This window comes from Stigmatopora nigra, chromosome 21 (assembly GCF_051989575.1).
Source record: "Stigmatopora nigra isolate UIUO_SnigA chromosome 21, RoL_Snig_1.1, whole genome shotgun sequence".
Classification (NCBI taxonomy): Eukaryota; Metazoa; Chordata; class Actinopteri; order Syngnathiformes; family Syngnathidae; genus Stigmatopora; species Stigmatopora nigra.
This window is the reverse complement of record NC_135528.1, coordinates 8,467,809-8,479,551: the sequence shown is the minus strand read 5'-3', so window position 1 is coordinate 8,479,551 and position 11,743 is coordinate 8,467,809.

The following is an 11,743-nucleotide window of genomic DNA, read 5'->3' as shown; positions in this document are numbered from 1 at the left end:
TCCTCATTCTCACGCTCTGACGCTTGGCCGGCCCAATTAGGGGGACAAAGGAGGCAGTAATTACAGATTTTAAAGAAGTAGAATACTGTATGTAATCGCATGGATCAAAACACAATTAAAACTTCAGCTCAACCTGTTATCGTTGGCTGATGAGCTCCAAACACCCCCCCCCCCCCCCACGTCTCAGATCTTAATACTTGAAATCATAAGGCGGATGTTTTGTTTGCCGACGGATGTATAAAAAAAAAAAACTACCTCTCGCGCACAACAGTAAATTAATCGCACCGCTTATTTCGCCGCCCCGCGGACGTTTAATGCCGTATGTCATGTAATTGGCTGTCGACTTCAATAATTGATTTGAACAAATGTGAAATGGATGAGAGGGTCTAAGTGTTCTCCATCACACGCTCTCTCGGTTCAGCAAGTTCACAAGTAGTAACTGCTCCGAGACGCCAAAGAGTCGAACGGATTTGTTGATTTTTAGGGATCCGATTGCGGGGAAAAAGTCACCGTCATTGGTCACGGGTAGACCTCTGTTCCGATCCGATGAATCCACTTAGATTGTGTTCTTGGCTAACTTTGTTAACACACAATACAATGATTTCCGTTGGAAGTAAGTCCATGTTATCAATGGCAATATGCTACTCTGTGAATAGCCATTTTAGCATTTATTTCTGTCAGAAATATTGTAAGTCTTATTTCCATTTTCTCCAATTGATTATACATAAGAACTTGTCTTTTTTGAGAAATAATACAAAAGAAACATGTTTTTTTAGTTCTTTGTGGTTTTCCTGAGCTTTTCTAAGGGTCTAACTCTATTGATTATTAGTGTGGATTACTTTTAGTGGACAAATGGCTAAATATTTTTGTGATTCCAAATTCAAAATGTCTCAAAAATATGGATTTTGAGTATTGAAAGCAGATTTACTGTATTTAAGAGCTCACCACAAGGTTCAACTGAACAGAAATATACTAAAATAGAGGCTCGATCAGTCTTGTAGCTTAACAGCGAATCGCCAGTAAATTTCTAAAAATCAAATAACCCAAAGTTAAAGACAACATACTACAACCAACTATTTGTATACTCCTCACCATGTTATGTTTCCTCCCTTGTATCTCATCCCCACTCGCGTTCCGTATTTGGTCGTATCGCAGCCTCCTTGTCATCACAATGAATTGGATTTGTCCCCTTCAGTGCAAACAACAATAGACGAGCGCCGGGGACCTTCACGGAAAACAAATCGCCGCCTCCCGTCGCCGGCGGGGGAATAGTTGTATACGTGTCTGCGCACATGTGCGCCCGTGTCGCTGATGTGGCTGAGGGCAGCCATGAGGAAGAGGCCCGTGCCACCGAGGCACCCTGGGTCGTTTATTAACATGTCACCCTCGCCTATCTGCGCGGCGAGCCAGACATCCAGACGAATGATGTTCATAATAATAAGGAGCCCCATGGTGACACTATGAGGTCTGCCACGCTGTCCGTACCGGGTGCTGCTTCTCTTTTATTAGCACTCTATGCAACGGTGGAAAGGCTTTTTCCAATGCGTAGTAGTCGTAGTTAGGAATCTGTGCTAGGCTACGGGTAGTCACGCCATAAAATGTTGGATTTGCTATTAAAGGCAATAGACGTTTCTCGCTATCGATGGTAGTCAGTGTAGATGGCGAGTCAATAAACGTTGTTCATAGTCACATACTTATCACTTTTCTGGATTGGATGTAGTTTTCTAATTTGTTTGTTTAATGCAATGACCGGAAAAAGTTGATTTGATCTGAAAATGAAGAAAATGGCTGAAATTTGGTGTTTTTTTAGGGTGAATTTCCATTGAGATTAGCTTATTTTTCCACAATACCCCCCATTTTTTTCCTTTTCGTCTTAACCCTGAACATTTTTTTCCTCGCTTGGTAATAATTCATAGCTGGTGTTGCGCATGGGTCACGATGATTTAAGCTAATTCATTCATATAGGTTGTAACATTTTAAATGAGATGCGCTCATGTGAGAGAGAGGTCCAGGATGGTTGCTTTCAGTTGCGTTCTATGAATTAATGATCTGGCCAATCATGAATTATGATGGGGGGGGGGGGGGGGGGGGGGGGCATTGACAGCTGGCAATCATGTATCCCAGTAGAGGTTTGCACTTTTTTTTTTATAGGCAACACTAACTTAATCTGAGGTTTTATCTAATCAGAAGAAAATGACTAAAAGCATTGGTAATGACCAAAATTTCCATTTTCAGATGATATTAACACTGGTATGATGGCGTTTTGTCAAAGTTCACTGCTAATTTGCACATAATAGCCCTACAATGACATGGTAATATTTCAGTTTGAGGAGCCAGCTGTAGACTAAAGATTTTTCATCACATGGATCGATGACATAAGAAGTAGAAAGGCCCCCAAAAAACACACTTCATCTCTTTTTGGATGGAATATGACCATTTTACCCAGAAAAAAAAGTTGCAATTGCCCTTCATAGTTATCAATACCGACCTTTTATCATGATACATAGTTTTCAGTTGGAAAAAAATACTTTTAAGGCAGTAATATCTGTTATCTAGGGTCATAGTGTCACTGTTAGAAAACTTAAACCCTAAGTTTGATTATTTTTAAATTTGCAGTTAAAAAGTGGGTTACGGAAGCTTTTTTTGATTCATTGTTTTTAATGCTATTCTAAATGATTCGATACGCATGCAAGAAAGAACAGATCAAAGACTTTTTCAACCATTCTCCCCCCCTCGTTTCTTCATCTAAAGCAGCGTTTTGTCCTGACGCTCACGTTTTGCCGACTGGCGTTAAATCTATTAGGTAAATAAAGGAGGCCCGCGTTTCCTCCAGGCAACCAGAGTGAATTTAGCGTTCGATTAGCTAGCGCCGTTTGCGTACGACCTGTGCTTATTAGAAAAGATGCCGTTGTAAGCTTTCACCCAAAGCAATAAACTGCACGCGCGTGCAAATGGTGATTATGATAAGTATGCTAATCTCTTCGGTTCATCGCCGTTCGCTTTAGCTGCGGAAATGTGTTCCCTCCCGCGTGCTGATAGCGTGGAAATACATTGCCAACTTGGCATGGCAAATTTTTATTTTAGGTGCTGGCCAAGGTGCTGAAACTTAAACAGGGGTTGCAACAGTAGCCAATAATATCTTAGTACACATAAATAAATAATTCTATTTCAAATTTTCTGTCCCAACTACAAGTAGTTAATGACAAATATGCTGAATTTTGACAAAAACACATCTCCAAAACATTAAAACCAAGTGTTAGGTGCCTTTTATGCATGTATTAGGTCAATGTGAATCAAGTTTGCCCGGCAACAGCCTCATTCCATGCGTGCCATCAAAGTTTTATGGCGTCTTTCACTCACTAACTTGATTTTTAATAAGCTGTCCGTCAATGCTAATGAGGCGATGAAGTAACCGGAGATGCATTTAGTTATTTTTTCTGACCTTTTAAGCAGTAATTCACTCATCTGGCCGTCAATCTGCTATGTCAAGCGTCCAAGGACGCCGGCGCGGCTGTAAATATTCTTTAAGGACTCGATGCTGTCACCTGTAAACACCCATTACATTACTTCACAGTGCTGCTATAAACAAGTCCGCTTTAGGTTTGTAGACGCTTGATTCACACTGCAAGGGACAGTTCTTCTTAGAAATGTGTAAAAAGATAGAAAATACCAGCCAATGCAACGAAAAAGTAGGATAAAAAAACATAGACTGTTAAATAGAAACAATTTATTCATTAAGGTCAACCATGTTGAAGCTCAGGTCAAATAAACGCAATGTAATGTTAAGTATAATATGTTTTGTTAAGATGGATTTGAGAACAAACTAACAACCGTATTTGTCGAAAATAGCGGATGTATGCGTTTACCGTAGTTTCACGACTATAAGGCGCACCACATTTAAAGGCGCACCGTCACTGAATGACACATTTGAATTATTTTCCTTCTATTTTGGAGAAAATTTAAGACTTTCTAGTGCGTCTTATTAGTCGTGAAAATACGGTAATCTGAATTGACTAACTACAAATCTAATCCTGCCCATAGAAACAGTTTGTTTTGTAATCCTGACCTTGTAGGACTCCAACAAAGGCTTTCGAAACGTTCCCGTTATTGCCCGTGACGCCTTTTGACCAAGGTCAAATCGCGACCGTGGTTGTGTCACAAACAATGGAGGGCCGTGTGAAAGAAAAGACAACAGCGTACCCAAAATAGATGTGCTTAATTATACCACATAATTCAATTTAGATTAATAATTAATGCCTCCTTTCTCAGACTAAATATCTATAATTAATCAACAAGTCCTAGCAAGAGCGGGCTAATTGGTTTGAAAACAGCAACCTGAATGCTTAATTTGTGACATGGCTAATTGCGGGCGTAATCAAAGGACCGCCCTGTGGGATTTGACGAAGAGCTTGTTAAATGGAGGTTAGCGTGATCCTTTCAAAGTGGCGTCGTGACGGCTCCATTTAGGGAGCGGACCACTACGGTCCGTGACACCGAGCGTAAATGGCAACAGCCGTGCCGCATTAGCGCGTCTTGATGATAAACGCCCGTGATTGATTCAACCCAAGAGTTTTCTCCACTTAAGGCCAAATCGGAACACGGTGACTCGAGTCTCTTGAGTCTTTGCTGTCACTCTGTTGTTCTGAACACGAACACAGAGCTGGAAACGTCAACCCGTACTTGGTAAAACTCCGCCCGTATGAATATGCCGACGATGATTAAAAATCCAATTCTAAGGTCAGCAATTCAAGATTTGCAGGAGTGGTGGACAAACTATTCCACAAAGGGCCGCAGTGGGTGCGTTTTTTCTCAATCGAACTCAGAAAGAGGACACTTTTTCACCTATTTGGTGTCCTACAAGTGTAATGAGTGGATTGTAGTCAGGTTCTACTTGTTTTCTGCAGAAATCTCATTGGTTAAACTGTCTTTGTTGGATCAGTTGGAACAAAAACCTGCACCCACAACGGCCCTCGAGGACCAGTTTCCCCACCCTTGCTAATGGAGAGTATTCAATTGAAACTATTGGCAATTTACAGTACATTTCTATTGATCAAACTAGTAAAGTCATCTTAAGTGCATTATCAATTTCCTTCATTTACTAGCTTCCCCTACACATAGACTGTGACTTAAGTTAGCACAATACATTTGTGTACTGTACTTTACTGAATCCTAATTTAAAGGTGAGTCTCTTCCCTTTCCCAAGGACTCCTGGTCCATATATTTTGGACACAATCCACATCTCCCCATCCCTTGTCCTTATGCCAATTCCACTTTCTGAAAGTTACATTCCAAAGCTAAAAATAATGACTCCGAGTTCGCTGACTAAGCGTTAAGGACTAGAGCTAATGGCGTCGACGGGAGAGACGCATACGTCCCTTTTGTCATTAGCACCCGGCGTGAACCCTCTACTTTCGTGACGCCCTTTACATGCACCCACCCGGGCCATCAATCACGCCAATCAATCCCCGATGGTTGCCGTGTCTACAGCGGCTTCGACGACGACTGAGCTGTCGTATGATACTTGAAATCAATTAGAGAAATTAACTCCTTAACCCTCACGCAGAGATGATAGACGATGGTTAAAAGTACTCAAAGACTTGAAGTGGAGAGAGATGGTGAGAGGAAGGACAACAGGGTTACAGTGTTCTCACACTATGGAAATCCTGGTTCAACCTTTTTGCATCGTCTATATATTGGAGATTGGTATTTCCAATTATCAACATCCTTTGTATCTTTTTCAGTCGCTTAGATTTGGAGAAACAAGAATTTAAGTGTCTTTAGCACAAGGGTGTCAGACTCAAGTTGATTTTATGTAGGCTGGACCATTTTATGATATAATATTTAGATTTTTTTCATATAAATTGATTAAAAGAACTGGATTAAAAGCCCTGAATATTCAGTTTTTTATAGATCTAAAACAATATTTATTTTAGCTTTTTTTAAATATATTTTTAGAATTTACTAAATGATTTTTGAACTAAACACACAGAAAAAAATGATTAAAAAATTAAAATTATTGATTTAAAAGGGGAAAATCAGGAAATTTAATGTACATCTCTACTCTTCATTTTTAATTGTTCCTAAAACAGAAAGTCGGCACTCATGATTGACTTACCCGGGCCATGCAAAATGATGTGACGGGCCAGATTTGGCCCCCGGGCTGCCACTTTGACACACCCAAAATTGCCCTAATCCGTTGAAAATCTGAATATAGACAAAACATAAACATCCTATTGCACTTTTTGCATTGTTTTGTGTCATTTCAACTTCTAAACCATCCAGCTGTGACCAAAAAAACAAGGATTGACTTCTTTCATAACATAACGTAACCCCATCAATTCCCTCCGCCACCTCTTTGAACGCCCCCCCCCCCCCCCCCCCCCCATCACTGCCACCTTGGTCGGTGGATCAGATTAGACTCTCCCCAAGTTGGCAGACACGTACGACGGGGCATCGTCGACGCGTGTCCGCTCTGATATTTCCCCCGTATCTGGCGGCGGGCGATAATACGAAAGCCCCCTAATGAAGCTATTGTGCGGCTGTCCGAAGCCATTGTCTTCCCACGGCAACTTCTCCTTTTCTTTCTGGCTCGACACATGCTCCCCTCGGTGATGAGCGCACCTGTAATGGCCACGTCGCTCCTCGTCTGTCCTCCTTGTTTTATTCGCCCCGCTTCGCCTTCCGCCGCCGCCTTATCGTTCTTCTCAATTCCGGACAGTTTTCCGCTATCTACATAGGCAATTTATTTTTGTTGTTTTCTTCCTTGCTCGACCCGTTGCCGCTTGGCTTTATCTTCATAGCAGAGATTGGTACAGTTTAGCCAACTGACGGGAGATCAGCTAAATCAAACCAGTGCACTCGGAAGGGGAACACTTAATCGGGCAATTTTCTTTTTTTGGGGGGAAAACTTCAAAATAGTTGTCATTGAGACAAACGTCCTCTATTTTTTCGCCACAAACTTTTGAATTGGGGCCAATTTCCAGTCTTGCCATTGCCATCAGTGCCTCATTCACAATACTTTATTATTGTTATTATTATTATTATTACTTCAACTTTAAAGGACATTCTTTCCTCAAACTTAGCACGTTCTTAGTGAAATTAACCCATCTTTTTTCAGTTTTTTTTCGATCAGGGTAGCCAGCATTATCCTACTTTTATTGAAAATGGCAAAGAAAGCGAGCACGCGAATCCGTGTCTGACGCTCTCGTCACGGCTCGAACCCACGCCGACGTTTAAATGTCACATTCCGCAGGAGATGTTACACTTTATTTGCACTTGGAAATACACTAAATGGAAGTCTGTGCATGTATGTGTGTGTGCATTTGTGTGAGTGCCTTCTTTCATTTCCAATTTCACTGTGCAAACACGAACGACGCTTGTGGAGGAATATCACTTTCCTTGGATTTCAACGTACATTTTCCCTTTCATGCCATGATTTCTCCGGCTAGCCAGAGTGACAAGTTAGTAGACGGCACACGACAAACGACGAGTGCACCTTATTTCCCTCCCCACCCACCCACCCACCCACCAGCACCCCCTTTTTTTGATGCTCAAGTGCCTTTGATGTAGTGAGAGAGGCTGACTCGCCTTGCGGCATCTAGCGCCAAATTAGCAGTGGCACCCGTGTTATTCACCGTCCAAATTCTTAAATGATCCATGCTTGTTTGTTTCGACAGGGATTGCCAAGTATTGCTGTGCGGATAATCAATTATCAAATTATTTAATTTGACTTGAGTCATTTAAGAAACAGTTTTGACAAAAAAAACAATGTTAAGATAGACATTTTGTCAATTCAAAGACGATTGTCATCCCCGAAAATGAATTCTTTTGATTCATTATTGACAACAAATGCCCCTTCCTCTACTTATTACATGAAAGATCATTTTAAACGTGACCTCTTCTTATTTAAATGGTTATTTCACTATTGTAATCCATAGATAATTACGATCCTCACGCCAGAAAACAGTATTATAACGATAAATAACCTGATTTTTATAACCGATTAGTCGCCTAGTTGCAAAAACAATAATTCGTCGCCAAAGTTGTTGTTTTTTTTTTTTAGTATTGGACACTTTGGATTTGCGTTTTTTCCAAAACGACATGACACTATAATAGCAAAACAAGCATTTGTGGTCTACACAATTTGTCAGGTGTGCCTCCTGGTGATGAAAGTAGGAGAGAAAGCCATGCACCATCGGAACAACAACTGTCCAGCTCTAATCTTTTTATGAGCGATATGCTGTTTTTAATGAAAGCCCCTCGCAGCAGTCGGCAATCAGCTCGCCATATCGCGGCTTATTTTTCATCCCGCTATTGTGATGTCATCACCGGCCACGGACATCATACATAATTCGCCCCGCGTTATGACAAACTGCGCCCCCCGGGGTCCGCGCTATATATATGAAACGCCTTTTGGGGCCCGCCATCAAGTCTGACGCTATTTGCGGCCGGAATAATCGCCCGCCGGCTTGTTGCGGGATTCGTCAAACAATTCAGAACGCGTAGAATAAACAGTGAGGCGCTTTTATACCGATGCATTAACGTTGAGTGAATGGAATAGCAAGGCTATTTTGTTTCTTTTTATTATTCCGCTTCATGTTCTTCCGTTTCTTCCACATTTCTCAACTGACAAAGTCCTCAATATTTGTGAAAGTTCAGTAGATCTTTCTTACTTTAAGGGAAAAAAAAACTTTAGAGCACAGGTGTCAAAGTGGCAGCCCGGGGGCCAAATCTGGACCGCCAAACAATTTTGTGCGGTCCGAGAAAGTAAATCTTTAGTGCCGACTATCTTATTTTGGGAACAAATTTAAATGATTAAATCCTGATTTTTTTTTCGCTTTTTAAAATCAATAATTGCAAGTTTTAACCCATTTTTTCTTGTTTTTAGTTCAAATAGCATTTTGTAAAATCTAAAAATGAAAAACAAATATTTTCCATTTTCCTCTTTAAAAAGATACTTTATTTTCATTTGAAATAAAAATAAACATGATTAAAAAAACATTTTCCATTCCTAAGGGTAAAAAAAAACTTGGTTTTAGATCTATAAAAACTGACTTTAGGGCTCTTGATCCAGTTCTTTTAATCCAATTTTTAAAACATTTAAAAACCAAGATATTACCAAGATATAATGGACATTAATGTGGCCCGCGAAGCAACCCGAGTTTGAAACCCTTGCTTTAGAGGAATGAGAAATAAGAACATATTTTTCACCATGACGTCTTTTTGCAACTCTGTTTAAATGAGTCCCTTGTGCATCGTTCATAAATTCCAGACTACCTACACTTGGTTGTAGCTATCTCCACATAGATTACTTTGGCAATTTCTACATTTATATTGAGTGATGAGCACAAAATCAACTGCAGATAAAAAGCCAGAAAAAAAAAACATTGTGCATTTTGGCTGTCTACCGTTCCGCCTCCACCATGGATCTTTCTTCCAAAGACATTCATACGCCAGTATTTCAATTTTTTTTTTGCACTTGACTATAATTTGGCTATTTCTGATGTCTCGTTTAAGCAGTTATATTATTTGCATAAGAATTTGACCGTGTTGATTAATTCCGTCGGGCACTTCTAAGATGATAGCGTCTAGATGTGGATGGGCTGTCGTTCTTGAAGATACGCGTGTGCTCATCTTGCCAAGAAATTGTCTGTGTTGTTCCCCTCAGGAGACTCTTAAATTGTCAGTGCCAGGCAACAACTTTATGTTCCCCAGGGAGAGATCCAAAATACCCTGGGAATCAGGCATCATTTAGCCCGTTAGAGCCTTTCTTTATGCCTGGCAATCACTTTTTATATTCCTCATACATGCTTTCTACCTACGTTGTACAATCGTTCAATCTTTTTCTCCTTTATTTTGACGTTGAAGCAGAAAAGGATGTATATTTACTTTGAAATTTCTCTTTCTAAGACCAGCTTTTGTTCAAATCTGATATTGCCGCAATTGCGCGATTCCACTTTGGGTTTGACGCCAATTGCTGTCATTGAAATGATGATGTATTCATTTTTTCTTGGAAAAATGTGTCAGTGTAGTACTTTGCCCCCCAAAAAGTGTCGTATTACGAGAGTGAGCGAGAATGGCCGTCATCAGGATGTGATGACTCAATCTTTTGACAAGGCTGGCAAGTGAGATTTAAAAGAGGACGGCTGACGAGAAGCTGCCAACGCTCGTTAATTCATAGACGGAACGCTACACGTTTTGCCTGTGAGGGATGAGGTGTGTCTTAGGTTGGGCCTAGATTGGGATTACAATAGTCGTAAGGAAAAAAATGGTGGACAAATTGATAAAACAAATCTTTTGTCAGGATAGGAAAGTTTGTTATTGAGTAGTCGGGGTGAAAAAGGACTTGTTTTGTTGGTAAAATATTACTCCTTAAATACCAGCATTCATCCTATGTGACCTGATACCAAAAGGGTGGGTAGTGTCATTGCAATTTTGATGGTAACTATAGCAACGCTAGCCACACTTTCACATAATAAAAGCCTTTTTTTGGGTGGTTTGACAGTAAATGACCACCTTTTAGTGCCCACAAATCAGTCAAAACTGGATTAGACGTCTTTCATCGACGTCGTCAATGGTTGTCAATGTGTTAATAACAGTTTGAAAGTTTCTATTTCAACACTTAGTAAGAGTAATAGTATAAGGAAATGAAAAGCAATACGGTAATGTGTTCATTTTTCGCTCCATTCAAGGTCACGGGATGGACTCGTCCTCCGTGGCTTATCTCAACCCAATTCTTGCATCGAAGACGACAGAGAGAAAATGGTTGCGCGTTATGTATGTACAGTGAGACGCACACAGATACACACTCGGATCGTGGCGAGGAGATTGAGATAACCCCAGAAAAAGCACTCACACACTCACACACACACCATAAGTAGTTCACTTTATCAGCAGCAAAGGAGAGCTGGCAAAGCATGGCTTCGCCATTGTTAATCGCTCTCTCTCGTCGTCATCCATCTTTTTTCCTCCTCCCTTTCCTCGCTCACTCTTTTCTTTGAAGCCCACAATTTAATAACCTCAAGTGCTGTCAGAGGAGGCGTTGAAAAATGGCTTCTATAAAACATAACGGCCTTAATCAGAGTGTGCCTAGGATTCTCCCCGCCGCCGCTGATTTACCCCCCCCACACCGCCGCTCCAACACATACACCCCCCCCCCCCCCACGATGATCCCCGCCTCTAATGAATTAATGTTGAAATATGCAGGGCCTCAGTAGTCATTAGATGCGCGCCGGCAGACATGATTTAAGATGGCGGCCTTTTATATGTAGCGAAACGGGGCAGGTTGGGCCAAGCCGGACAACCCTCGTCTTGACTGACCTGAATCCAGGGTGATTTGCTCGTCTTCAGGCCCGTTGTCTTATGTTTGATTATTTTATTTTATTTTTTCATGCTCTTTGTTGATTTATAGTCCTTTAGCCACGACGTTGGTAGGTTTCAATGTCCCTTGAACGTTTGTAGCTCTGCCAGTAAGTGAAAATAACCAAAGTAAGAGGTTATATTTTCAGTTCTGTGTCTATTTGTCAGTCTGAATTCAAGATAAATCAAGAATAACAATAAAGGGCTTATGTTAGAACTTACAAGAGATATTTTTTTGTAGGAACCAGAACAGGTAACTTTATTTTAGGGTGTATTTACACCTAAAAAGTTTGTTTGTTTACCATGGTGAAATTGTAGCGTCGCACCAAACTGAAATCACACACATTTGTAGATGTTAGACTGTAGTTTAGTTAGCAGTACTTTG